The sequence below is a fragment of the Osmerus mordax genome, chromosome 8 (genome assembly GCF_038355195.1).
Source record: "Osmerus mordax isolate fOsmMor3 chromosome 8, fOsmMor3.pri, whole genome shotgun sequence".
NCBI lineage: Eukaryota > Metazoa > Chordata > Actinopteri > Osmeriformes > Osmeridae > Osmerus > Osmerus mordax.
The window spans coordinates 17,205,085-17,229,845 of NC_090057.1; the positions used below are offsets into that span (position 1 = coordinate 17,205,085).

Consider the following 24,761-nt stretch of genomic DNA (forward strand, 5'->3'; position numbering starts at 1 on the left):
AAGATTTCAGAACTCTGCCTGAAATATCTTTGACCAAGAGACACATTCCACGTGTCGCAGCTTTAGCATAATTGATTGTTACAGGTGTCGACCATTCAATTGGCTTTGGAACCCAGTGGTGCGTATGCGCTCCTCGAGATATAAAGCCAGGTTGTTCCCAGTCCAACAACCAACACTATACTTTCAGGGATTATTTCTATAGTTTGTTTTTGAGAAATGTGTTTCTAAGGAGTGGTCTCACTATCCATGATGAAGATGCAGATGTTCCTTTCTGAGCAGGAATCTGGTGGAAAGGTGTGGCTGTGTTCACTGTCCTACCACCATTGATGACTGTTCGAAGTTCTTGAATGGAACTTGGACGAAAGGATCATGTTCTGAGTGGATTTACATTGATTGTTCAAGCAAAGTCAGTCACAGTAATGTTTGCATCTGTCTCATGATGCGCTGGACTGTGCTATTTACGACACTGCTGGGATGTGGAGGGAGTGCAACAACGGCCTTGATGTTGATCAATACTTAGATCCGTGCCAAGTTTAGCTGAATTTGGTTCTCTCTATGCAAGGAATCCACGGATACAAATGACCAATTTAGTTCTCTATGCAATGTTTTGTCATGTGGAAGATTTCAGAACTCTGCCTGAAATGTCTTTGACCAAGAGACACATTCCACGTGTCGCGGCTTTAGCATAATTGATTGTTACAGATGTCGACCGTTCAATTGGCTTTGGAACCCAGTGGTGCGTATGCGCTCCTCGAGATATAAAGCCAGGTTGTTCCCAGTCCAACAACCAAGACTATACTTTCAGGGATCATTTCTATAGTTTGTTTTTGAGAAATGTGTTCCTAAGGAGTGGTCTCACTATCCATGATGAAGATGCAGATGTTCCTTTCTGAGCAGGAATCTGGTGGAAAGGTGTGGCTGTGTTCACTGTCCTACCACCATTGATGACTGTTCCAAGTTCTTGAATGGAACTTGGACGAAAGGATCATGTTCTGAGTGGATTTACATTGATTGTTCAAGCAAAGTCAGTCACAGTAATGTTTGCATCTGTCTCATGATGCGCTGGACTGTGCAATTGACGACACTGCTGGGATGAGGAGGGAGTGCAACAACGGCCTTGATGTTGATCAATACTTAGATCCGTGCCAAGTTTAGCTGAATTTGGTTCTCTTTATGCAAGGAATCCACGGATACAAATGAACAACTTAGTTCTCTATGTAACGTTTTGTCATGTGGAAGATTTCAGAACTCTGCGTGAAATGTCTTTGACCAAGAGACACGTTCCACGTGTCGTAGCTTTAGCATAATTGATTGTTACAGGTGTCGACCATTCAATTGGCTTTGGAACCCAGTGGTGCGTATGCGCTCCTCGAGATAAAAAGCCAGGTTGTTCCCAGTCCAACAACCAAGAATATACTTTCAGGGATCATTTCTATAGTTTGTTTTTGAGAAATGTGTTTCTAAGGAGTGGTCTCACTATCCATGATGAAGATGCAGATGTTCCTTTCTGAGCAGGAATCTGGTGGAAAGGTGTGGCTGTGTTCACTGTCCTACCACCATTGATGACTGTTCCAAGTTCTTGAATGGAACTTGGACGAAAGGATCATGTTCTGAGTGGATTTACATTGATTGTTCAAGCAAAGTCAGTCACAGTAATGTTTGCATCTGTCTCATGATGCGCTGGACTGTGCTATTTACGACACTGCTGGGATGTGGAGGGAGTGCAACAACGGCCTTGATGTTGATCAATACTTAGATCCGTGCCAAGTTTAGCTGAATTTGGTTCTCTCTATGCAAGGAATCCACGGATACAAATGACCAATTTAGTTCTCTATGCAATGTTTTGTCATGTGGAAGATTTCAGAACTCTGCCTGAAATGTCTTTGACCAAGAGACACATTCCACGTGTCGCGGCTTTAGCATAATTGATTGTTACAGATGTCGACCGTTCAATTGGCTTTGGAACCCAGTGGTGCGTATGCGCTCCTCGAGATATAAAGCCAGGTTGTTCCCAGTCGAACAACCAAGACTATACTTTCAGGGATCATTTCTATAGTTTGTTTTTGAGAAATGTGTTTCTAAGGAGTGGTCTCACTATCCATGATGAAGATGCAGATGTTCCTTTCTGAGCAGGAATCTGGTTGAAAGGTGTGGCTGTGTTCACTGTCCTACCACCATTGATGACTGTTCCAAGTTCTTGAATGGAACTTGGACGAAAGGATCATGTTCTGAGTGGATTTACATTGATTGTTCAAGCAAAGTCAGTCACAGTAATGTTTGCATCTGTCTCATGATGCGCTGGACTGTGCAATTGACGACACTGCTGGGATGAGGAGGGAGTGCAACAACGGCCTTGATGTTGATCAATACTTAGATCCGTGCCAAGTTTAGCTGAATTTGGTTCTCTCTATGCAAGGAATCCACGGATACAAATGAACAACTTAGTTCTCTATGTAACGTTTTGTCATGTGGAAGATTTCAGAACTCTGCGTGAAATGTCTTTGACCAAGAGACACGTTCCACGTGTTGTAGCTTTAGCATAATTGATTGTTACAGGTGTCGACCATTCAATTGGCTTTGGAACCCAGTGGTGCGTATGCGCTCCTCGAGATAAAAAGCCAGGTTGTTCCCAGTCCAACAACCAAGAATATACTTTCAGGGATCATTTCTATAGTTTGTTTTTGAGAAATGTGTTTCTAAGGAGTGGTCTCACTATCCATGATGAAGATGCAGATGTTCCTTTCTGAGCAGGAATCTGGTGGAAAGGTGTGGCTGTGTTCACTGTCCTACCACTATTGATGACTATTCTTGAATGGAACTTGGACGAAAGGATCATGTTCTGAGTGGATTTACATTGATTGTTCAAGCAAAGTCAGTCACAGTAATGTTTGCATCTGTCTCATGATGCGCTGGACTGTGCTATTTACGACACTGCTGGGATGTGGAGGGAGTGCAACAACGGCCTTGATGTTGATCAATACTTATATCCGTGCCAAGTTTAGCTGAATTTGGTTCTCTCTATGCAAGGAATCCACGGATACAAATGAACAACTTAGTTCTCTATGTAACGTTTTGTCATGTGGAATATTTCAGAACTCTGCGTGAAATGTCTTTGACCAAGAGACACGTTCCACGTGTCGTAGCTTTAGCATAATTGATTGTTACAGGTGTCGACCATTCAATTGGCTTTGGAACCCAGTGGTGCGTATGCGCTCCTCGAGATATAAAGCCAGGTTGTTCCCAGTCCAACAACTAAGACTATACTTTCAGGGATCATTTCTATAGTTTGTTTTTGAGAAATGTGTTTCTAAGGAGTGGTCTCACTATCCATGATGAAGATGCAGATGTTCCTTTCTGAGCAGCAATCTGGTGGAAAGGTGTGGCTGTGTTCACTGTCCTACCACCATTGATGACTAATCCAAGTTCTTGAATGGAACTTGGACGAAAGGATCATGTTCTGAGTGGATTTACATTGATTTTTCAAGCAAAGTCAGTCACAGTAATGTTTGCATCTGTCTCATGATGCGCTGGACTGTGCGATTTGCGACACTGCTGGGATGTGGAGGGATTGCAACAACGGCCTTGATGTTGATCAATACTTAGATCCGTGCCAAGTTTAGCTGAATTTGGTTCTCTCTATGCAAGGAATCCACGGATACAAATGAACAATTTAGTTCTCTGTGCAATGTTTTGTCATGTGGAAGATTTCAGAACTCTGCGCGAAATGTCTGACCAAGAGACACATTCCACGTGTCGCAGCTTTAGCATAATTGATTGTTACAGGTGTCGACCATTCAATTGGCTTTGGAACCCAGTGGTGCGTATGCGCTCCTCGAGATATAAAGCCAGGTTGTTCCCAGTCCAACAACCAAGACTATACTTTCAGGGATCATTTCTATAGTTTGTTTTTGAGAAATGTGTTTCTAAGGAGTGGTCTCACTATCCATGATGAAGATGCAGATGTTCCTTTCTGAGCAGGAATCTGGTGGAAAGGTGTGGCTGTGTTCACTGTCCTACCACTATTGATGACTATTCTTGAATGGAACTTGGACGAAAGGATCATGATCTGAGTGGATTTACATTGATTGTTCAAGCAAAGTCAGTCACAGTAATGTTTGCATCTGTCTCATGATGCGCTGGACTGTGCTATTTACGACACTGCTGGGATGTGGAGGGAGTGCAACAACGGCCTTCATGTTGATCAATACTTAGATCCGTGCCAAGTTTAGCTGAATTTGGTTCTCTCTATGCAAGGAATCCACGGATACAAATGAACAATTTAGTTCTCTATGCAAAATTTTGTCATGTGGAAGATTTCAGAACTCTGCCTGAAATATCTTTGACCAAGAGACACATTCCACTTGTCGCGGCTTTAGCATAATTGATTGTTACAGATGCCGACCGTTCAATTGGCTTTGGAACCCAGTGGTGCGTATGTGTTCCTCAAGATATAAAGCCAGGTTGTTCCCAGTCCAACAACCAAGACTATACTTTCAGGGATCATTTCTATAGTTTGTTTATGAGAAATGTGTTTCTAAGGAGTGGTCTCACTATCCATGATGAAGATGCAGATGTTCCTTTCTGAGCAGGAATCTGGTGGAAAGGTGTGGCTGTGTTCACTGTCCTACCACTATTGATGACTATTCTTGAATGGAACTTGGACGAAAGGATCATGTTCTGAGTGGATTTACATTGATTGTTCAAGCAAAGTCAGTCACAGTAATGTTTGCATCTGTCTCATGATGCGCTGGACTGTGCTATTTACGACACTGCTGGGATGTGGAGGGAGTGCAACAACGGCCTTCATGTTGATCAATACTTAGATCCGTGCAAAGTTTAGCTGAATTTGGTTCTCTCTATGCAAGGAATCCACGGATACAAATGAACAATTTAGTTCTCTATGCAAAATTTTGTCATGTGGAAGATTTCAGAACTCTGCCTGAAATATCTTTGACCAAGAGACACATTCCACGTGTCGCAGCTTTAGCATAATTGATTGTACAGGTGTCGACCATTCAATTGGCTTTGGAACCCAGTGGTGCGTATGCGCTCCTCGAGATATAAAGCCAGGTTGTTCCCAGTCCAACAACCAACACTATACTTTCAGGGATTATTTCTATAGTTTGTTTTTGAGAAATGTGTTTCTAAGGAGTGGTCTCACTATCCATGATGAAGATGCAGATGTTCCTTTCTGAGCAGGAATCTGGTGGAAAGGTGTGGCTGTGTTCACTGTCCTACCACTATTGATGACTATTCTTGAATGGAACTTGGACGAAAGGATCATGTTCTGAGTGGATTTACATTGATTGTTCAAGCAAAGTCAGTCACAGTAATGTTTGCATCTGTCTCATGATGCGCTGGACTGTGCTATTTACGACACTGCTGGGATGTGGAGGGAGTGCAACAACGGCCTTCATGTTGATCAATACTTAGATCCGTGCAAAGTTTAGCTGAATTTGGTTCTCTCTATGCAAGGAATCCACGGATACAAATGAACAATTTAGTTCTCTATGCAAAATTTTGTCATGTGGAAGATTTCAGAACTCTGCCTGAAATATCTTTGACCAAGAGACACATTCCACGTGTCGCAGCTTTAGCATAATTGATTGTTACAGGTGTCGACCATTCAATTGGCTTTGGAACCCAGTGGTGCGTATGCGCTCCTCGAGATATAAAGCCAGGTTGTTCCCAGTCCAACAACCAACACTATACTTTCAGGGATTATTTCTATAGTTTGTTTTTGAGAAATGTGTTTCTAAGGAGTGGTCTCACTATCCATGATGAAGATGCAGATGTTCCTTTCTGAGCAGGAATCTGGTGGAAAGGTGTGGCTGTGTTCACTGTCCTACCACCATTGATGACTGTTCCAAGTTCTTGAATGGAACTTGGACGAAAGGATCATGTTCTGAGTGGATTTACATTGATTGTTCAAGCAAAGTCAGTCACAGTAATGTTTGCATCTGTCTCATGATGCGCTGGACTGTGCTATTTACGACACTGCTGGGATGTGGAGGGAGTGCAACAACGGCCTTGATGTTGATCAATACTTAGATCCGTGCCAAGTTTAGCTGAATTTGGTTCTCTCTATGCAAGGAATCCACGGATACAAATGAACAACTTAGTTCTCTATGTAACGTTTTGTCATGTGGAAGATTTCAGAACTCTGCGTGAAATGTCTTTGACCAAGAGACACGTTCCACGTGTCGTAGCTTTAGCATAATTGATTGTTACAGGTGTCGACCATTCAATTGGCTTTGGAACCCAGTGGTGCGTATGCGCTCCTCGAGATAAAAAGCCAGGTTGTTCCCAGTCCAACAACCAAGAATATACTTTCAGGGATCATTTCTATAGTTTGTTTTTGAGAAATGTGTTTCTAAGGAGTGGTCTCACTATCCATGATGAAGATGCAGATGTTCCTTTCTGAGCAGGAATCTGGTGGAAAGGTGTGGCTGTGTTCACTGTCCTACCACTATTGATGACTATTCTTGAATGGAACTTGGACGAAAGGATCATGTTCTGAGTGGATTTACATTGATTGTTCAAGCAAAGTCAGTCACAGTAATGTTTGCATCTGTCTCATGATGCGCTGGACTGTGCTATTTACGACACTGCTGGGATGTGGAGGGAGTGCAACAACGGCCTTGATGTTGATCAATACTTATATCCGTGCCAAGTTTAGCTGAATTTGGTTCTCTCTATGCAAGGAATCCACGGATACAAATGAACAACTTAGTTCTCTATGTAACGTTTTGTCATGTGGAATATTTCAGAACTCTGCGTGAAATGTCTTTGACCAAGAGACACGTTCCACGTGTCGTAGCTTTAGCATAATTGATTGTTACAGGTGTCGACCATTCAATTGGCTTTGGAACCCAGTGGTGCGTATGCGCTCCTCGAGATATAAAGCCAGGTTGTTCCCAGTCCAACAACTAAGACTATACTTTCAGGGATCATTTCTATAGTTTGTTTTTGAGAAATGTGTTTCTAAGGAGTGGTCTCACTATCCATGATGAAGATGCAGATGTTCCTTTCTGAGCAGGAATCTGGTGGAAAGGTGTGGCTGTGTTCACTGTCCTACCACCATTGATGACTAATCCAAGTTCTTGAATGGAACTTGGACGAAAGGATCATGTTCTGAGTGGATTTACATTGATTTTTCAAGCAAAGTCAGTCACAGTAATGTTTGCATCTGTCTCATGATGCGCTGGACTGTGCGATTTGCGACACTGCTGGGATGTGGAGGGATTGCAACAACGGCCTTGATGTTGATCAATACTTAGATCCGTGCCAAGTTTAGCTGAATTTGGTTCTCTCTATGCAAGGAATCCACGGATACAAATGAACAATTTAGTTCTCTATGCAATGTTTTGTCATGTGGAAGATTTCAGAACTCTGCGCGAAATGTCTGACCAAGAGACACATTCCACGTGTCGCAGCTTTAGCATAATTGATTGTTACAGGTGTCGACCATTCAATTGGCTTTGGAACCCAGTGGTGCGTATGCGCTCCTCGAGATATAAAGCCAGGTTGTTCCCAGTCCAACAACCAAGACTATACTTTCAGGGATCATTTCTATAGTTTGTTTTTGAGAAATGTGTTTCTAAGGAGTGGTCTCACTATCCATGATGAAGATGCAGATGTTCCTTTCTGAGCAGGAATCTGGTGGAAAGGTGTGGCTGTGTTCACTGTCCTACCACTATTGATGACTATTCTTGAATGGAACTTGGACGAAAGGATCATGATCTGAGTGGATTTACATTGATTGTTCAAGCAAAGTCAGTCACAGTAATGTTTGCATCTGTCTCATGATGCGCTGGACTGTGCTATTTACGACACTGCTGGGATGTGGAGGGAGTGCAACAACGGCCTTCATGTTGATCAATACTTAGATCCGTGCCAAGTTTAGCTGAATTTGGTTCTCTCTATGCAAGGAATCCACGGATACAAATGAACAATTTAGTTCTCTATGCAAAATTTTGTCATGTGGAAGATTTCAGAACTCTGCCTGAAATATCTTTGACCAAGAGACACATTCCACTTGTCGCGGCTTTAGCATAATTGATTGTTACAGATGCCGACCGTTCAATTGGCTTTGGAACCCAGTGGTGCGTATGTGTTCCTCAAGATATAAAGCCAGGTTGTTCCCAGTCCAACAACCAAGACTATACTTTCAGGGATCATTTCTATAGTTTGTTTATGAGAAATGTGTTTCTAAGGAGTGGTCTCACTATCCATGATGAAGATGCAGATGTTCCTTTCTGAGCAGGAATCTGGTGGAAAGGTGTGGCTGTGTTCACTGTCCTACCACTATTGATGACTATTCTTGAATGGAACTTGGACGAAAGGATCATGTTCTGAGTGGATTTACATTGATTGTTCAAGCAAAGTCAGTCACAGTAATGTTTGCATCTGTCTCATGATGCGCTGGACTGTGCTATTTACGACACTGCTGGGATGTGGAGGGAGTGCAACAACGGCCTTCATGTTGATCAATACTTAGATCCGTGCAAAGTTTAGCTGAATTTGGTTCTCTCTATGCAAGGAATCCACGGATACAAATGAACAATTTAGTTCTCTATGCAAAATTTTGTCATGTGGAAGATTTCAGAACTCTGCCTGAAATATCTTTGACCAAGAGACACATTCCACGTGTCGCAGCTTTAGCATAATTGATTGTTACAGGTGTCGACCATTCAATTGGCTTTGGAACCCAGTGGTGCGTATGCGCTCCTCGAGATATAAAGCCAGGTTGTTCCCAGTCCAACAACCAACACTATACTTTCAGGGATTATTTCTATAGTTTGTTTTTGAGAAATGTGTTTCTAAGGAGTGGTCTCACTATCCATGATGAAGATGCAGATGTTCCTTTCTGAGCAGGAATCTGGTGGAAAGGTGTGGCTGTGTTCACTGTCCTACCACTATTGATGACTATTCTTGAATGGAACTTGGACGAAAGGATCATGTTCTGAGTGGATTTACATTGATTGTTCAAGCAAAGTCAGTCACAGTAATGTTTGCATCTGTCTCATGATGCGCTGGACTGTGCTATTTACGACACTGCTGGGATGTGGAGGGAGTGCAACAACGGCCTTCATGTTGATCAATACTTAGATCCGTGCAAAGTTTAGCTGAATTTGGTTCTCTCTATGCAAGGAATCCACGGATACAAATGAACAATTTAGTTCTCTATGCAAAATTTTGTCATGTGGAAGATTTCAGAACTCTGCCTGAAATATCTTTGACCAAGAGACACATTCCACGTGTCGCAGCTTTAGCATAATTGATTGTTACAGGTGTCGACCATTCAATTGGCTTTGGAACCCAGTGGTGCGTATGCGCTCCTCGAGATATAAAGCCAGGTTGTTCCCAGTCCAACAACCAACACTATACTTTCAGGGATTATTTCTATAGTTTGTTTTTGAGAAATGTGTTTCTAAGGAGTGGTCTCACTATCCATGATGAAGATGCAGATGTTCCTTTCTGAGCAGGAATCTGGTGGAAAGGTGTGGCTGTGTTCACTGTCCTACCACCATTGATGACTGTTCGAAGTTCTTGAATGGAACTTGGACGAAAGGATCATGTTCTGAGTGGATTTACATTGATTGTTCAAGCAAAGTCAGTCACAGTAATGTTTGCATCTGTCTCATGATGCGCTGGACTGTGCTATTTACGACACTGCTGGGATGTGGAGGGAGTGCAACAACGGCCTTGATGTTGATCAATACTTAGATCCGTGCCAAGTTTAGCTGAATTTGGTTCTCTCTATGCAAGGAATCCACGGATACAAATGAACAACTTAGTTCTCTATGTAACGTTTTGTCATGTGGAAGATTTCAGAACTCTGCGTGAAATGTCTTTGACCAAGAGACACGTTCCACGTGTCGTAGCTTTAGCATAATTGATTGTTACAGGTGTCGACCATTCAATTGGCTTTGGAACCCAGTGGTGCGTATGCGCTCCTCGAGATAAAAAGCCAGGTTGTTCCCAGTCCAACAACCAAGAATATACTTTCAGGGATCATTTCTATAGTTTGTTTTTGAGAAATGTGTTTCTAAGGAGTGGTCTCACTATCCATGATGAAGATGCAGATGTTCCTTTCTGAGCAGGAATCTGGTGGAAAGGTGTGGCTGTGTTCACTGTCCTACCACCATTGATGACTGTTCCAAGTTCTTGAATGGAACTTGGACGAAAGGATCATGTTCTGAGTGGATTTACATTGATTGTTCAAGCAAAGTCAGTCACAGTAATGTTTGCATCTGTCTCATGATGCGCTGGACTGTGCTATTTACGACACTGCTGGGATGTGGAGGGAGTGCAACAACGGCCTTGATGTTGATCAATACTTAGATCCGTGCCAAGTTTAGCTGAATTTGGTTCTCTCTATGCAAGGAATCCACGGATACAAATGACCAATTTAGTTCTCTATGCAATGTTTTGTCATGTGGAAGATTTCAGAACTCTGCCTGAAATGTCTTTGACCAAGAGACACATTCCACGTGTCGCGGCTTTAGCATAATTGATTGTTACAGATGTCGACCGTTCAATTGGCTTTGGAACCCAGTGGTGCGTATGCGCTCCTCGAGATATAAAGCCAGGTTGTTCCCAGTCCAACAACCAAGACTATACTTTCAGGGATCATTTCTATAGTTTGTTTTTGAGAAATGTGTTTCTAAGGAGTGGTCTCACTATCCATGATGAAGATGCAGATGTTCCTTTCTGAGCAGGAATCTGGTGGAAAGGTGTGGCTGTGTTCACTGTCCTACCACCATTGATGACTGTTCCAAGTTCTTGAATGGAACTTGGACGAAAGGATCATGTTCTGAGTGGATTTACATTGATTGTTCAAGCAAAGTCAGTCACAGTAATGTTTGCATCTGTCTCATGATGCGCTGGACTGTGCTATTTACGACACTGCTGGGATGTGGAGGGAGTGCAACAACGGCCTTGATGTTGATCAATACTTAGATCCGTGCCAAGTTTAGCTGAATTTGGTTCTCTCTATGCAAGGAATCCACGGATACAAATGAACAACTTAGTTCTCTATGTAACGTTTTGTCATGTGGAAGATTTCAGAACTCTGCGTGAAATGTCTTTGACCAAGAGACACGTTCCACGTGTCGTAGCTTTAGCATAATTGATTGTTACAGGTGTCGACCATTCAATTGGCTTTGGAACCCAGTGGTGCGTATGCGCTCCTCGAGATAAAAAGCCAGGTTGTTCCCAGTCCAACAACCAAGAATATACTTTCAGGGATCATTTCTATAGTTTGTTTTTGAGAAATGTGTTTCTAAGGAGTGGTCTCACTATCCATGATGAAGATGCAGATGTTCCTTTCTGAGCAGGAATCTGGTGGAAAGGTGTGGCTGTGTTCACTGTCCTACCACCATTGATGACTGTTCCAAGTTCTTGAATGGAACTTGGACGAAAGGATCATATTCTGAGTGGATTTACATTGATTGTTCAAGCAAAGTCAGTCACAGTAATGTTTGCATCTGTCTCATGATGCGCTGGACTGTGCTATTTACGACACTGCTGGGATGTGGAGGGAGTGCAACAACGGCCTTGATGTTGATCAATACTTAGATCCGTGCCAAGTTTAGCTGAATTTGGTTCTCTCTATGCAAGGAATCCACGGATACAAATGACCAATTTAGTTCTCTATGCAATGTTTTGTCATGTGGAAGATTTCAGAACTCTGCCTGAAATGTCTTTGACCAAGAGACACATTCCACGTGTCGCGGCTTTAGCATAATTGATTGTTACAGATGTCGACCGTTCAATTGGCTTTGGAACCCAGTGGTGCGTATGCGCTCCTCGAGATATAAAGCCAGGTTGTTCCCAGTCCAACAACCAAGACTATACTTTCAGGGATCATTTCTATAGTTTGTTTTTGAGAAATGTGTTTCTAAGGAGTGGTCTCACTATCCATGATGAAGATGCAGATGTTCCTTTCTGAGCAGGAATCTGGTGGAAAGGTGTGGCTGTGTTCACTGTCCTACCACCATTGATGACTGTTCCAAGTTCTTGAATGGAACTTGGACGAAAGGATCATGTTCTGAGTGGATTTACATTGATTGTTCAAGCAAAGTCAGTCACAGTAATGTTTGCATCTGTCTCATGATGCGCTGGACTGTGCAATTGACGACACTGCTGGGATGAGGAGGGAGTGCAACAACGGCCTTCATGTTGATCAATACTTAGATCCGTGCCAAGTTTAGCTGAATTTGGTTCTCTCTATGCAAGGAATCCACGGATACAAATGAACAACTTAGTTCTCTATGTAACGTTTTGTCATGTGGAAGATTTCAGAACTCTGCGTGAAATGTCTTTGACCAAGAGACACATTCCACGTGTCGCGGCTTTAGCATAATTGATTGTTACAGATGTCGACCGTTCAATTGGCTTTGGAACCCAGTGGTGCGTATGCGCTCCTCGAGATATAAAGCCAGGTTGTTCCCAGTCCAACAACCAAGACTATACTTTCAGGGATCATTTCTATAGTTTGTTTTTGAGAAATGTGTTTCTAAGGAGTGGTCTCACTATCCATGATGAAGATGCAGATGTTCCTTTCTGAGCAGGAATCTGGTGGAAAGGTGTGGCTGTGTTCACTGTCCTACCACCATTGATGACTGTTCCAAGTTCTTGAATGGAACTTGGACGAAAGGATCATGTTCTGAGTGGATTTACATTGATTGTTCAAGCAAAGTCAGTCACAGTAATGTTTGCATCTGTCTCATGATGCGCTGGACTGTGCAATTGACGACACTGCTGGGATGAGGAGGGAGTGCAACAACGGCCTTGATGTTGATCAATACTTAGATCCGTGCCAAGTTTAGCTGAATTTGGTTCTCTCTATGCAAGGAATCCACGGATACAAATGAACAACTTAGTTCTCTATGTAACGTTTTGTCATGTGGAAGATTTCAGAACTCTGCGTGAAATGTCTTTGACCAAGAGACACGTTCCACGTGTTGTAGCTTTAGCATAATTGATTGTTACAGGTGTCGACCATTCAATTGGCTTTGGAACCCAGTGGTGCGTATGCGCTCCTCGAGATAAAAAGCCAGGTTGTTCCCAGTCCAACAACCAAGAATATACTTTCAGGGATCATTTCTATAGTTTGTTTTTGAGAAATGTGTTTCTAAGGAGTGGTCTCACTATCCATGATGAAGATGCAGATGTTCCTTTCTGAGCAGGAATCTGGTGGAAAGGTGTGGCTGTGTTCACTGTCCTACCACTATTGATGACTATTCTTGAATGGAACTTGGACGAAAGGATCATGTTCTGAGTGGATTTACATTGATTGTTCAAGCAAAGTCAGTCACAGTAATGTTTGCATCTGTCTCATGATGCGCTGGACTGTGCTATTTACGACACTGCTGGGATGTGGAGGGAGTGCAACAACGGCCTTCATGTTGATCAATACTTAGATCCGTGCAAAGTTTAGCTGAATTTGGTTCTCTCTATGCAAGGAATCCACGGATACAAATGAACAATTTAGTTCTCTATGCAAAATTTTGTCATGTGGAAGATTTCAGAACTCTGCCTGAAATGTCTTTGACCAAGAGACACATTCCACGTGTCGCGGCTTTAGCATAATTGATTGTTACAGATGCCGACCGTTCAATTGGCTTTGGAACCCAGTGGTGCGTATGCGCTCCTCAAGATATAAAGCCAGGTTGTTCCCAGTCCAACAACCAAGACTATACTTTCAGGGATCATTTCTATAGTTTGTTTTTGTAAAATGTGTTTCTAAGGCGTGGTCTCACTATCCATGATGAAGATGCAGATGTTCCTTTCTGAGCAGGAATCTGGTGGAAAGGTGTGGCTGTGTTCACTGTCCTACCACCATTGATGACTGTTCCAAGTTCTTGAATGGAATTTGGACGAAAGGATAATGTTCTGAGTGGATTTACATTGATTGTTCAAGCAAAGTCAGTCACAGTAATATTTGCATCTGTCTCATGATGCGCTGGACTGTGCAATTGACGACACTGCTGGGATGTGGAGGGAGTGCAACAACGGCCTTGATGTTGATCAATACTTATATCCGTGCCAAGTTTAGCTGAATTTGGTTCTCTCTATGCAAGGAATCCACGGATACAAATGAACAATTTAGTTCTCTATGCAAAATTTTGTCATGTGGAAGATTTCAGAACTCTGCCTGAAATGTCTTTGACCAAGAGACACATTCCACGTGTCGCGGCTTTAGCATAATTGATTGTTACAGATGCCGACCGTTCAATTGGCTTTGGAACCCAGTGGTGCGTATGTGCTCCTCAAGATATAAAGCCAGGTTGTTCCCAGTCCAACAACCAAGACTATACTTTCAGGGATCATTTCTATAGTTTGTTTTTGTAAAATGTGTTTCTAAGGCGTGGTCTCACTATCCATGATGAAGATGCAGATGTTCCTTTCTGAGCAGGAATCTGGTGGAAAGGTGTGGCTGTGTTCACTGTCCTACCACCATTGATGACTGTTCGAAGTTCTTGAATGGAACTTGGACGAAAGGATCATGTTCTGAGTGGATTTACATTGATTGTTCAAGCAAAGTCAGTCACAGTAATGTTTGCATCTGTCTCATGATGCGCTGGACTGTGCTATTTACGACACTGCTGGGATGTGGAGGGAGTGCAACAACGGCCTTGATGTTGATCAATACTTAGATCCGTGCCAAGTTTAGCTGAATTTGGTTCTCTCTATGCAAGGAATCCACGGATACAAATGACCAATTTAGTTCTCTATGCAATGTTTTGTCATGTGGAAGATTTCAGAACTCTGCCTGAAATGTCTTTGACCAAGAGACACATTCCACGTGTCGCGGCTTTAGCATAATTGATTGTTACAGATGTCGACCGTTCAATTGGCTTTGGAACCCAGTGGTGCGTATGCGCTCCTCGAGATATAAAGCCAGGTTGTTCCCAGTCCAACAACCAAGACTATACTTTCAGGGATCATTTCTATAGTTTGTTTTTGAGAAATGTGTTTCTAAGGAGTGGTCTCACTATCCATGATGAAGATGCAGATGTTCCTTTCTGAGCAGGAATCTGGTGGAAAGGTGTGGCTGTGTTCACTGTCCTACCACTATTGATGACTATTCTTGAATGGAACTTGGACGAAAGGATCATGTTCTGAGTGGATTTACATTGATTGTTCAAGCAAAGTCAGTCACAGTAATGTTTGCATCTGTCTCATGATGCGCTGGACTGTGCTATTTACGACACTGCTGGGATGTGGAGGGAGTGCAACAACGGCCTTGATGTTGATCAATACTTATATCCGTGCCAAGTTTAGCTGAATTTGGTTCTCTCTATGCAAGGAATCCACGGATACAAATGAACAACTTAGTTCTCTATGTAACGTTTTGTCATGTGGAATATTTCAGAACTCTGCGTGAAATGTCTTTGACCAAGAGACACGTTCCACGTGTCGTAGCTTTAGCATAATTGATTGTTACAGGTGTCGACCATTCAATTGGCTTTGGAACCCAGTGGTGCGTATGCGCTCCTCGAGATATAAAGCCAGGTTGTTCCCAGTCCAACAACTAAGACTATACTTTCAGGGATCATTTCTATAGTTTGTTTTTGAGAAATGTGTTTCTAAGGAGTGGTCTCACTATCCATGATGAAGATGCAGATGTTCCTTTCTGAGCAGGAATCTGGTGGAAAGGTGTGGCTGTGTTCACTGTCCTACCACCATTGATGACTAATCCAAGTTCTTGAATGGAACTTGGACGAAAGGATCATGATCTGAGTGGATTTACATTGATTGTTCAAGCAAAGTCAGTCACAGTAATGTTTGCATCTGTCTCATGATGCGCTGGACTGTGCTATTTACGACACTGCTGGGATGTGGAGGGAGTGCAACAACGGCCTTCATGTTGATCAATACTTAGATCCGTGCCAAGTTTAGCTGAATTTGGTTCTCTCTATGCAAGGAATCCACGGATACAAATGAACAATTTAGTTCTCTATGCAAAATTTTGTCATGTGGAAGATTTCAGAACTCTGCCTGAAATATCTTTGACCAAGAGACACATTCCACTTGTCGCGGCTTTAGCATAATTGATTGTTACAGATGCCGACCGTTCAATTGGCTTTGGAACCCAGTGGTGCGTATGTGTTCCTCAAGATATAAAGCCAGGTTGTTCCCAGTCCAACAACCAAGACTATACTTTCAGGGATCATTTCTATAGTTTGTTTATGAGAAATGTGTTTCTAAGGAGTGGTCTCACTATCCATGATGAAGATGCAGATGTTCCTTTTTGAGCAGGAATCTGGTGGAAAGGTGTGGCTGTGTTCACTGTCCTACCACTATTGATGACTATTCTTGAATGGAACTTGGACGAAAGGATCATGTTCTGAGTGGATTTACATTGATTGTTCAAGCAAAGTCAGTCACAGTAATGTTTGCATCTGTCTCATGATGCGCTGGACTGTGCTATTTACGACACTGCTGGGATGTGGAGGGAGTGCAACAACGGCCTTCATGTTGATCAATACTTAGATCCGTGCAAAGTTTAGCTGAATTTGGTTCTCTCTATGCAAGGAATCCACGGATACAAATGAACAATTTAGTTCTCTATGCAAAATTTTGTCATGTGGAAGATTTCAGAACTCTGCCTGAAATATCTTTGACCAAGAGACACATTCCACGTGTCGCAGCTTTAGCATAATTGATTGTTACAGGTGTCGACCATTCAATTGGCTTTGGAACCCAGTGGTGCGTATGCGCTCCTCGAGATATAAAGCCAGGTTGTTCCCAGTCCAACAACCAACACTATACTTTCAGGGATTATTTCTATAGTTTGTTTTTGAGAAATGTGTTTCTAAGGAGTGGTCTCACTATCCATGATGAAGATGCAGATGTTCCTTTCTGAGCAGGAATCTGGTGGAAAGGTGTGGCTGTGTTCACTGTCCTACCACCATTGATGACTGTTCGAAGTTCTTGAATGGAACTTGGACGAAAGGATCATGTTCTGAGTGGATTTACATTGATTGTTCAAGCAAAGTCAGTCACAGTAATGTTTGCATCTGTCTCATGATGCGCTGGACTGTGCTATTTACGACACTGCTGGGATGTGGAGGGAGTGCAACAACGGCCTTGATGTTGATCAATACTTAGATCCGTGCCAAGTTTAGCTGAATTTGGTTCTCTCTATGCAAGGAATCCACGGATACAAATGACCAATTTAGTTCTCTATGCAATGTTTTGTCATGTGGAAGATTTCAGAACTCTGCCTGAAATGTCTTTGACCAAGAGACACATTCCACGTGTCGCGGCTTTAGCATAATTGATTGTTACAGATGTCGACCGTTCAATTGGCTTTGGAACCCAGTGGTGCGTATGCGCTCCTCGAGATATAAAGCCAGGTTGTTCCCAGTCCAACAACCAAGACTATACTTTCAGGGATCATTTCTATAGTTTGTTTTTGAGAAATGTGTTTCTAAGGAGTGGTCTCACTATCCATGATGAAGATGCAGATGTTCCTTTCTGAGCAGGAATCTGGTGGAAAGGTGTGGCTGTGTTCACTGTCCTACCACCATTGATGACTGTTCCAAGTTCTTGAATGGAACTTGGACGAAAGGATCATGTTCTGAGTGGATTTACATTGATTGCTCAAGCAAAGTCAGTCACAGTAATGTTTGCATCTGTCTCATGATGCGCTGGACTGTGCAATTGACGACACTGCTGGGATGAGGAGGGAGTGCAACAACGGCCTTGATGTTGATCAATACTTAGATCCGTGCCAAGTTTAGCTGAATTTGGTTCTCTCTATGCAAGGAATCCACGGATACAAATGAACAACTTAGTTCTCTATGTAACGTTTTGTCATGTGGAAGATTTCAGAACTCTGCGTGAAATGTCTTTGACCAAGAGACACGTTCCACGTGTCGTAGCTTTAGCATAATTGATTGTTACAGGTGTCGACCATTCAATTGGCTTTGGAACCCAGTGGTGCGTATGCGCTCCTCGAGATAAAAAGCCAGGTTGTTCCCAGTCCAACAACCAAGAATATACTTTCAGGGATCATTTCTATAGTTTGTTTTTGAGAAATGTGTTTCTAAGGAGTGGTCTCACTATCCATGATGAAGATGCAGATGTTCCTTTCTGAGCAGGAATCTGGTGGAAAGGTGTGGCTGTGTTCACTGTCCTACCACCATTGATGACTGTTCCAAGTTCTTGAATGGAACTTGGACGAAAGGATCATGTTCTGAGTGGATTTACATTGATTGTTCAAGCAAAGTCAGTCACAGTAATGTTTGCATCTGTCTCATGATGCGCTGGACTGTGCTATTTACGACACTGCTGGGATGTGGAGGGAGTGCAACAACGGCCTTGATGTTGATCAATACTTAGATCCGTGCCAAGTTTAGCTGAATTTGGTTCTCTCTATGCAAGGAATCCACGGATACAAATGACCAATTTAGTTCTCTATGCAATGTTTTGTCATGTGGAAGATTTCAGAACTCTGCCTGAAATGTCTTTGACCAAGAGACACATTCCACGTGTCGCGGCTTTAGCATAATTGATTGTTACAGATGTCGACCGTTCAATTGGCTTTGGAACCCAGTGGTGCGTATGCGCTCCTCGAGATATAAAGCCAGGTTGTTCCCAGTCCAACAACCAAGACTATACTTTCAGGGATCATTTCTATAGTTTGTTTTTGAGAAATGTGTTTCTAAGGAGTGGTCTCACTATCCATGATGAAGATGCAGATGTTCCTTTCTGAGCAGGAATCTGGTTGAAAGGTGTGGCTGTGTTCACTGTCCTACCACCATTGATGACTGTTCCAAGTTCTTGAATGGAACTTGGACGAAAGGATCATGTTCTGAGTGGATTTACATTGATTGTTCAAGCAAAGTCAGTCACAGTAATGTTTGCATCTGTCTCATGATGCGCTGGACTGTGCAATTGACGACACTGCTGGGATGAGGAGGGAGTGCAACAACGGCCTTGATGTTGATCAATACTTAGATCCGTGCCAAGTTTAGCTGAATTTGGTTCTCTCTATGCAAGGAATCCACGGATACAAATGAACAACTTAGTTCTCTATGTAACGTTTTGTCATGTGGAAGATTTCAGAACTCTGCGTGAAATGTCTTTGACCAAGAGACACGTTCCACGTGTTGTAGCTTTAGCATAATTGATTGTTACAGGTGTCGACCATTCAATTGGCTTTGGAACCCAGTGGTGCGTATGCGCTCCTCGAGATAAAAAGCCAGGTTGTTCCCAGTCCAACAACCAAGAATATACTTTCAGGGATCATTTCTATAGTTTGTTTTTGAGAAATGTGTTTCTAAGGAGTGGTCTCACTATCCATGATGAAGATGCAGATGTTCCTTTCTGAGCAGGAATCTGGTGGAAAGGTGTGGCTGTGTTCACTGTCCTACCACTATTGATGACTATTCTTGAATGGAACTTGGACGAAAGGATCATGTTCTGAGTGGATTTACATTGATTGTTCAAGCAAAGTCAGTCACAGTAATGTTTGCATCTGTCTCATGATGCGCTGGACTGTGCTATTTACGACACTGCTGGGATGTGGAGGGAGTGCAACAACGGCCTTGATGTTGATCAATACTTATATCCGTGCCAAGTTTAGCTGAATTTGGTTCTCTCTATGCAAGGAATCCACGGATACAAATGAACAACTTAGTTCTCTATGTAACGTTTTGTCATGTGGAATATTTCAGAACTCTGCGTGAAATGTCTTTGACCAAGAGACACGTTCCACGTGTCGTAGCTTTAGCATAATTGATTGTTACAGGTGTCGACCATTCAATTGGCTTTGGAACCCAGTGGTGCGTATGCGCTCCTCGAGATATAAAGCCAGGTTGTTCCCAGTCCAACAACTAAGACTATACTTTCAGGGATCATTTCTATAGTTTGTTTTTGAGAAATGTGTTTCTAAGGAGTGGTCTCACTATCCATGATGAAGATGCAGATGTTCCTTTCTGAGCAGGAATCTAGTGGAAAGGTGTGGCTGTGTTCACTGTCCTACCACCATTGATGACTAATCCAAGTTCTTGAATGGAACTTGGACGAAAGGATCATGTTCTGAGTGGATTTACATTGATTTTTCAAGCAAAGTCAGTCACAGTAATGTTTGCATCTGTCTCATGATGCGCTGGACTGTGCGATTTGCGACACTGCTGGGATGTGGAGGGATTGCAACAACGGCCTTGATGTTGATCAATACTTAGATCCGTGCCAAGTTTAGCTGAATTTGGTTCTCTCTATGCAAGGAATCCACGGATACAAATGAACAATTTAGTTCTCTATGCAATGTTTTGTCATGTGGAAGATTTCAGAACTCTGCGCGAAATGTCTGACCAAGAGACACATTCCACGTGTCGCAGCTTTAGCATAATTGATTGTTACAGGTGTCGACCATTCAATTGGCTTTGGAACCCAGTGGTGCGTATGCGCTCCTCGAGATATAAAGCCAGGTTGTTCCCAGTCCAACAACCAAGACTATACTTTCAGGGATCATTTCTATAGTTTGTTTTTGAGAAATGTGTTTCTAAGGAGTGGTCTCACTATCCATGATGAAGATGCAGATGTTCCTTTCTGAGCAGGAATCTGGTGGAAAGGTGTGGCTGTGTTCACTGTCCTACCACTATTGATGACTATTCTTGAATGGAACTTGGACGAAAGGATCATGATCTGAGTGGATTTACATTGATTGTTCAAGCAAAGTCAGTCACAGTAATGTTTGCATCTGTCTCATGATGCGCTGGACTGTGCTATTTACGACACTGCTGGGATGTGGAGGGAGTGCAACAACGGCCTTCATGTTGATCAATACTTAGATCCGTGCCAAGTTTAGCTGAATTTGGTTCTCTCTATGCAAGGAATCCACGGATACAAATGAACAATTTAGTTCTCTATGCAAAATTTTGTCATGTGGAAGATTTCAGAACTCTGCCTGAAATATCTTTGACCAAGAGACACATTCCACTTGTCGCGGCTTTAGCATAATTGATTGTTACAGATGCCGACCGTTCAATTGGCTTTGGAACCCAGTGGTGCGTATGTGTTCCTCAAGATATAAAGCCAGGTTGTTCCCAGTCCAACAACCAAGACTATACTTTCAGGGATCATTTCTATAGTTTGTTTATGAGAAATGTGTTTCTAAGGAGTGGTCTCACTATCCATGATGAAGATGCAGATGTTCCTTTCTGAGCAGGAATCTGGTGGAAAGGTGTGGCTGTGTTCACTGTCCTACCACTATTGATGAATATTCTTGAATGGAACTTGGACGAAAGGATCATGTTCTGAGTGGATTTACATTGATTGTTCAAGCAAAGTCAGTCACAGTAATGTTTGCATCTGTCTCATGATGCGCTGGACTGTGCTATTTACGACACTGCTGGGATGTGGAGGGAGTGCAACAACGGCCTTCATGTTGATCAATACTTAGATCCGTGCAAAGTTTAGCTGAATTTGGTTCTCTCTATGCAAGGAATCCACGGATACAAATGAACAATTTAGTTCTCTATGCAAAATTTTGTCATGTGGAAGATTTCAGAACTCTGCCTGAAATATCTTTGACCAAGAGACACATTCCACGTGTCGCAGCTTTAGCATAATTGATTGTTACAGGTGTCGACCATTCAATTGGCTTTGGAACCCAGTGGTGCGTATGCGCTCCTCGAGATATAAAGCCAGGTTGTTCCCAGTCCAACAACCAACACTATACTTTCAGGGATTATTTCTATAGTTTGTTTTTGAGAAATGTGTTTCTAAGGAGTGGTCTCACTATCCATGAAGAAGATGCAGATGTTCCTTTCTGAGCAGGAATCTGGTGGACAGGTGTGGCTGTGTTCACTGTCCTACCACTATTGATGACTATTCTTGAATGGAACTTGGACGAAAGGATCATGTTCTGAGTGGATTTACATTGATTGTTCAAGCAAAGTCAGTCACAGTAATGTTTGCATCTGTCTCATGATGCGCTGGACTGTGCTATTTACGACACTGCTGGGATGTGGAGGGAGTGCAACAACGGCCTTCATGTTGATCAATACTTAGATCCGTGCAAAGTTTAGCTGAATTTGGTTCTCTCTATGCAAGGAATCCACGGATACAAATGAACAATTTAGTTCTCTATGCAAAATTTTGTCATGTGGAAGATTTCAGAACTCTGCCTGAAATATCTTTGACCAAGAGACACATTCCACGTGTCGCAGCTTTAGCATAATTGATTGTTACAGGTGTCGACCATTCAATTGGCTTTGGAACCCAGTGGTGCGTATGCGCTCCTCGAGATATAAAGCCAGGTTGTTCCCAGTCCAACAACCAACACTATACTTTCAGGGATTATTTCTATAGTTTGTTTTTGAGAAATGTGTTTCTAAGGAGTGGTCTCACTATCCATGATGAAGATGCAGATGTTCCTTTCTGAGCAGGAATCTGGTGGAAAGGTGTGGCTGTGTTCACTGTCCTACCACCATTGATGACTGTTCGAAGTTCTTGAATGGAACTTGGACGAAAGGATCATGTTCTGAGTGGATTTACATTGATTGTTCAAGCAAAGTCAGTCACAGTAATGTTTGCATCTGTCTCATGATGCGCTGGACTGTGCTATTTACGACACTGCTGGGATGTGGAGGGAGTGCAACAACGGCCTTGATGTTGATCAATACTTAGATCCGTGCCAAGTTTAGCTGAATTTGGTTCTCTCTATGCAAGGAATCCACGGATACAAATGAACAACTTAGTTCTCTATGTAACGTTTTGTCATGTGGAAGATTTCAGAACTCTGCGTGAAATGTCTTTGACCAAGAGACACGTTCCACGTGTCGTAGCTTTAGCATAATTGATTGTTACAGGTGTCGACCATTCAATTGGCTTTGGAACCCAGTGGTGCGTATGCGCTCCTCGAGATAAAAAGCCAGGTTGTTCCCAGTCCAACAACCAAGAATATACTTTCAGGGATCATTTCTATAGTTTGTTTTTGAGAAATGTGTTTCTAAGGAGTGGTCTCACTATCCATGATGAAGATGCAGATGTTCCTTTCTGAGCAGGAATCTGGTGGAAAGGTGTGGCTGTGTTCACTGTCCTACCACCATTGATGACTGTTCCAAGTTCTTGAATGGAACTTGGACGAAAGGATCATGTTCTGAGTGGATTTACATTGATTGTTCAAGCAAAGTCAGTCACAGTAATGTTTGCATCTGTCTCATGATGCGCTGGACTGTGCTATTTACGACACTGCTGGGATGTGGAGGGAGTGCAACAACGGCCTTGATGTTGATCAATACTTAGATCCGTGCCAAGTTTAGCTGAATTTGGTTCTCTCTATGCAAGGAATCCACGGATACAAATGACCAATTTAGTTCTCTATGCAATGTTTTGTCATGTGGAAGATTTCAGAATTCTGCCTGAAATGTCTTTGACCAAGAGACACATTCCACGTGTCGCGGCTTTAGCATAATTGATTGTTACAGATGTCGACCGTTCAATTGGCTTTGGAACCCAGTGGTGCGTATGCGCTCCTCGAGATATAAAGCCAGGTTGTTCCCAGTCCAACAACCAAGACTATACTTTCAGAGATCATTTCTATAGTTTGTTTTTGAGAAATGTGTTTCTAAGGAGTGGTCTCACTATCCATGATGAAGATGCAGATGTTCCTTTCTGAGCAGGAATCTGGTGGAAAGGTGTGGCTGTGTTCACTGTCCTACCACCATTGATGACTGTTCCAAGTTCTTGAATGGAACTTGGACGAAAGGATCATGTTCTGAGTGGATTTACATTGATTGTTCAAGCAAAGTCAGTCACAGTAATGTTTGCATCTGTCTCATGATGCGCTGGACTGTGCAATTGACGACACTGCTGGGATGAGGAGGGAGTGCAACAACGGCCTTCATGTTGATCAATACTTAGATCCGTGCCAAGTTTAGCTGAATTTGGTTCTCTCTATGCAAGGAATCCACGGATACAAATGAACAACTTAGTTCTCTATGTAACGTTTTGTCATGTGGAAGATTTCAGAACTCTGCGTGAAATGTCTTTGACCAAGAGACACGTTCCACGTGTCGTAGCTTTAGCATAATTGATTGTTACAGGTGTCGACCATTCAATTGGCTTTGGAACCCAGTGGTGCGTATGCGCTCCTCGAGATAAAAAGCCAGGTTGTTCCCAGTCCAACAACCAAGAATATACTTTCAGGGATCATTTCTATAGTTTGTTTTTGAGAAATGTGTTTCTAAGGAGTGGTCTCACTATCCATGATGAAGATGCAGATGTTCCTTTCTGAGCAGGAATCTGGTGGAAAGGTGTGGCTGTGTTCACTGTCCTACCACCATTGATGACTGTTCCAAGTTCTTGAATGGAACTTGGACGAAAGGATCATGTTCTGAGTGGATTTACATTGATTGTTCAAGCAAAGTCAGTCACAGTAATGTTTGCATCTGTCTCATGATGCGCTGGACTGTGCTATTTACGACACTGCTGGGATGTGGAGGGAGTGCAACAACGGCCTTGATGTTGATCAATACTTAGATCCGTGCCAAGTTTAGCTGAATTTGGTTCTCTCTATGCAAGGAATCCACGGATACAAATGACCAATTTAGTTCTCTATGCAATGTTTTGTCATGTGGAAGATTTCAGAACTCTGCCTGAAATGTCTTTGACCAAGAGACACATTCCACGTGTCGCGGCTTTAGCATAATTGATTGTTACAGATGTCGACCGTTCAATTGGCTTTGGAACCCAGTGGTGCGTATGCGCTCCTCGAGATATAAAGCCAGGTT

General features: G+C 42.6%; 25 non-coding genes and 15 pseudogenes across 25 annotated transcripts; all 40 read left to right on the top strand.

The window, feature by feature from the left end:
* Window positions 1-171: 171 nt before the first annotated feature.
* On the top strand, window positions 172-383 carry LOC136948379 (small nucleolar RNA U3). The gene has a single exon (XR_010877247.1). It is a non-coding gene; the product is annotated as a small nucleolar RNA U3 (small nucleolar RNA).
* A 406-nt stretch (window positions 384-789) lies between these two features.
* On the top strand, window positions 790-1,001 carry LOC136948170 (small nucleolar RNA U3). Its single transcript, XR_010877051.1, has one exon. It is a non-coding gene; the product is annotated as a small nucleolar RNA U3 (small nucleolar RNA).
* A 406-nt stretch (window positions 1,002-1,407) lies between these two features.
* Window positions 1,408-1,619, top strand: LOC136948293 (small nucleolar RNA U3). The gene has a single exon (XR_010877166.1). It is a non-coding gene; the product is annotated as a small nucleolar RNA U3 (small nucleolar RNA).
* Window positions 1,620-2,025: 406 nt separating this feature from the next.
* Window positions 2,026-2,237, top strand: LOC136948239 (small nucleolar RNA U3). The gene has a single exon (XR_010877116.1). It is a non-coding gene; the product is annotated as a small nucleolar RNA U3 (small nucleolar RNA).
* Window positions 2,238-2,643: 406 nt separating this feature from the next.
* On the top strand, window positions 2,644-2,848 carry LOC136948479 (small nucleolar RNA U3; annotated as a pseudogene).
* A 406-nt stretch (window positions 2,849-3,254) lies between these two features.
* Window positions 3,255-3,466, top strand: LOC136948463 (small nucleolar RNA U3). Its single transcript, XR_010877319.1, has one exon. It is a non-coding gene; the product is annotated as a small nucleolar RNA U3 (small nucleolar RNA).
* A 404-nt stretch (window positions 3,467-3,870) lies between these two features.
* On the top strand, window positions 3,871-4,075 carry LOC136948502 (small nucleolar RNA U3; annotated as a pseudogene).
* Window positions 4,076-4,481: 406 nt separating this feature from the next.
* LOC136948515 (small nucleolar RNA U3) lies at window positions 4,482-4,686 on the top strand (annotated as a pseudogene).
* Window positions 4,687-5,091: 405 nt separating this feature from the next.
* Window positions 5,092-5,296, top strand: LOC136948550 (small nucleolar RNA U3; annotated as a pseudogene).
* A 406-nt stretch (window positions 5,297-5,702) lies between these two features.
* Window positions 5,703-5,914, top strand: LOC136948330 (small nucleolar RNA U3). The gene has a single exon (XR_010877202.1). It is a non-coding gene; the product is annotated as a small nucleolar RNA U3 (small nucleolar RNA).
* A 406-nt stretch (window positions 5,915-6,320) lies between these two features.
* LOC136948481 (small nucleolar RNA U3) lies at window positions 6,321-6,525 on the top strand (annotated as a pseudogene).
* Window positions 6,526-6,931: 406 nt separating this feature from the next.
* LOC136948385 (small nucleolar RNA U3) lies at window positions 6,932-7,143 on the top strand. Its single transcript, XR_010877252.1, has one exon. It is a non-coding gene; the product is annotated as a small nucleolar RNA U3 (small nucleolar RNA).
* Window positions 7,144-7,547: 404 nt separating this feature from the next.
* On the top strand, window positions 7,548-7,752 carry LOC136948504 (small nucleolar RNA U3; annotated as a pseudogene).
* Window positions 7,753-8,158: 406 nt separating this feature from the next.
* LOC136948516 (small nucleolar RNA U3) lies at window positions 8,159-8,363 on the top strand (annotated as a pseudogene).
* Window positions 8,364-8,769: 406 nt separating this feature from the next.
* On the top strand, window positions 8,770-8,974 carry LOC136948551 (small nucleolar RNA U3; annotated as a pseudogene).
* Window positions 8,975-9,380: 406 nt separating this feature from the next.
* Window positions 9,381-9,592, top strand: LOC136948380 (small nucleolar RNA U3). The gene has a single exon (XR_010877248.1). It is a non-coding gene; the product is annotated as a small nucleolar RNA U3 (small nucleolar RNA).
* A 406-nt stretch (window positions 9,593-9,998) lies between these two features.
* LOC136948304 (small nucleolar RNA U3) lies at window positions 9,999-10,210 on the top strand. The gene has a single exon (XR_010877177.1). It is a non-coding gene; the product is annotated as a small nucleolar RNA U3 (small nucleolar RNA).
* A 406-nt stretch (window positions 10,211-10,616) lies between these two features.
* Window positions 10,617-10,828, top strand: LOC136948603 (small nucleolar RNA U3). Its single transcript, XR_010877372.1, has one exon. It is a non-coding gene; the product is annotated as a small nucleolar RNA U3 (small nucleolar RNA).
* Window positions 10,829-11,234: 406 nt separating this feature from the next.
* On the top strand, window positions 11,235-11,446 carry LOC136948404 (small nucleolar RNA U3). The gene has a single exon (XR_010877270.1). It is a non-coding gene; the product is annotated as a small nucleolar RNA U3 (small nucleolar RNA).
* A 406-nt stretch (window positions 11,447-11,852) lies between these two features.
* On the top strand, window positions 11,853-12,064 carry LOC136948606 (small nucleolar RNA U3). Its single transcript, XR_010877374.1, has one exon. It is a non-coding gene; the product is annotated as a small nucleolar RNA U3 (small nucleolar RNA).
* Window positions 12,065-12,470: 406 nt separating this feature from the next.
* On the top strand, window positions 12,471-12,682 carry LOC136948607 (small nucleolar RNA U3). Its single transcript, XR_010877375.1, has one exon. It is a non-coding gene; the product is annotated as a small nucleolar RNA U3 (small nucleolar RNA).
* A 406-nt stretch (window positions 12,683-13,088) lies between these two features.
* On the top strand, window positions 13,089-13,293 carry LOC136948483 (small nucleolar RNA U3; annotated as a pseudogene).
* Window positions 13,294-13,699: 406 nt separating this feature from the next.
* On the top strand, window positions 13,700-13,911 carry LOC136948305 (small nucleolar RNA U3). Its single transcript, XR_010877178.1, has one exon. It is a non-coding gene; the product is annotated as a small nucleolar RNA U3 (small nucleolar RNA).
* Window positions 13,912-14,317: 406 nt separating this feature from the next.
* Window positions 14,318-14,529, top strand: LOC136948237 (small nucleolar RNA U3). The gene has a single exon (XR_010877114.1). It is a non-coding gene; the product is annotated as a small nucleolar RNA U3 (small nucleolar RNA).
* Window positions 14,530-14,935: 406 nt separating this feature from the next.
* LOC136948499 (small nucleolar RNA U3) lies at window positions 14,936-15,140 on the top strand (annotated as a pseudogene).
* A 406-nt stretch (window positions 15,141-15,546) lies between these two features.
* LOC136948390 (small nucleolar RNA U3) lies at window positions 15,547-15,758 on the top strand. The gene has a single exon (XR_010877257.1). It is a non-coding gene; the product is annotated as a small nucleolar RNA U3 (small nucleolar RNA).
* Window positions 15,759-16,164: 406 nt separating this feature from the next.
* On the top strand, window positions 16,165-16,369 carry LOC136948528 (small nucleolar RNA U3; annotated as a pseudogene).
* A 406-nt stretch (window positions 16,370-16,775) lies between these two features.
* Window positions 16,776-16,987, top strand: LOC136948381 (small nucleolar RNA U3). Its single transcript, XR_010877249.1, has one exon. It is a non-coding gene; the product is annotated as a small nucleolar RNA U3 (small nucleolar RNA).
* A 406-nt stretch (window positions 16,988-17,393) lies between these two features.
* LOC136948608 (small nucleolar RNA U3) lies at window positions 17,394-17,605 on the top strand. The gene has a single exon (XR_010877376.1). It is a non-coding gene; the product is annotated as a small nucleolar RNA U3 (small nucleolar RNA).
* Window positions 17,606-18,011: 406 nt separating this feature from the next.
* LOC136948316 (small nucleolar RNA U3) lies at window positions 18,012-18,223 on the top strand. Its single transcript, XR_010877188.1, has one exon. It is a non-coding gene; the product is annotated as a small nucleolar RNA U3 (small nucleolar RNA).
* Window positions 18,224-18,629: 406 nt separating this feature from the next.
* Window positions 18,630-18,841, top strand: LOC136948240 (small nucleolar RNA U3). The gene has a single exon (XR_010877117.1). It is a non-coding gene; the product is annotated as a small nucleolar RNA U3 (small nucleolar RNA).
* Window positions 18,842-19,247: 406 nt separating this feature from the next.
* On the top strand, window positions 19,248-19,452 carry LOC136948484 (small nucleolar RNA U3; annotated as a pseudogene).
* A 406-nt stretch (window positions 19,453-19,858) lies between these two features.
* Window positions 19,859-20,070, top strand: LOC136948453 (small nucleolar RNA U3). Its single transcript, XR_010877309.1, has one exon. It is a non-coding gene; the product is annotated as a small nucleolar RNA U3 (small nucleolar RNA).
* A 404-nt stretch (window positions 20,071-20,474) lies between these two features.
* LOC136948505 (small nucleolar RNA U3) lies at window positions 20,475-20,679 on the top strand (annotated as a pseudogene).
* Window positions 20,680-21,085: 406 nt separating this feature from the next.
* On the top strand, window positions 21,086-21,290 carry LOC136948517 (small nucleolar RNA U3; annotated as a pseudogene).
* Window positions 21,291-21,696: 406 nt separating this feature from the next.
* On the top strand, window positions 21,697-21,901 carry LOC136948554 (small nucleolar RNA U3; annotated as a pseudogene).
* A 406-nt stretch (window positions 21,902-22,307) lies between these two features.
* LOC136948382 (small nucleolar RNA U3) lies at window positions 22,308-22,519 on the top strand. Its single transcript, XR_010877250.1, has one exon. It is a non-coding gene; the product is annotated as a small nucleolar RNA U3 (small nucleolar RNA).
* Window positions 22,520-22,925: 406 nt separating this feature from the next.
* LOC136948327 (small nucleolar RNA U3) lies at window positions 22,926-23,137 on the top strand. Its single transcript, XR_010877199.1, has one exon. It is a non-coding gene; the product is annotated as a small nucleolar RNA U3 (small nucleolar RNA).
* A 406-nt stretch (window positions 23,138-23,543) lies between these two features.
* LOC136948218 (small nucleolar RNA U3) lies at window positions 23,544-23,755 on the top strand. The gene has a single exon (XR_010877096.1). It is a non-coding gene; the product is annotated as a small nucleolar RNA U3 (small nucleolar RNA).
* A 406-nt stretch (window positions 23,756-24,161) lies between these two features.
* Window positions 24,162-24,373, top strand: LOC136948339 (small nucleolar RNA U3). The gene has a single exon (XR_010877210.1). It is a non-coding gene; the product is annotated as a small nucleolar RNA U3 (small nucleolar RNA).
* The last annotated feature ends 388 nt before the right edge of the window (window positions 24,374-24,761 follow it).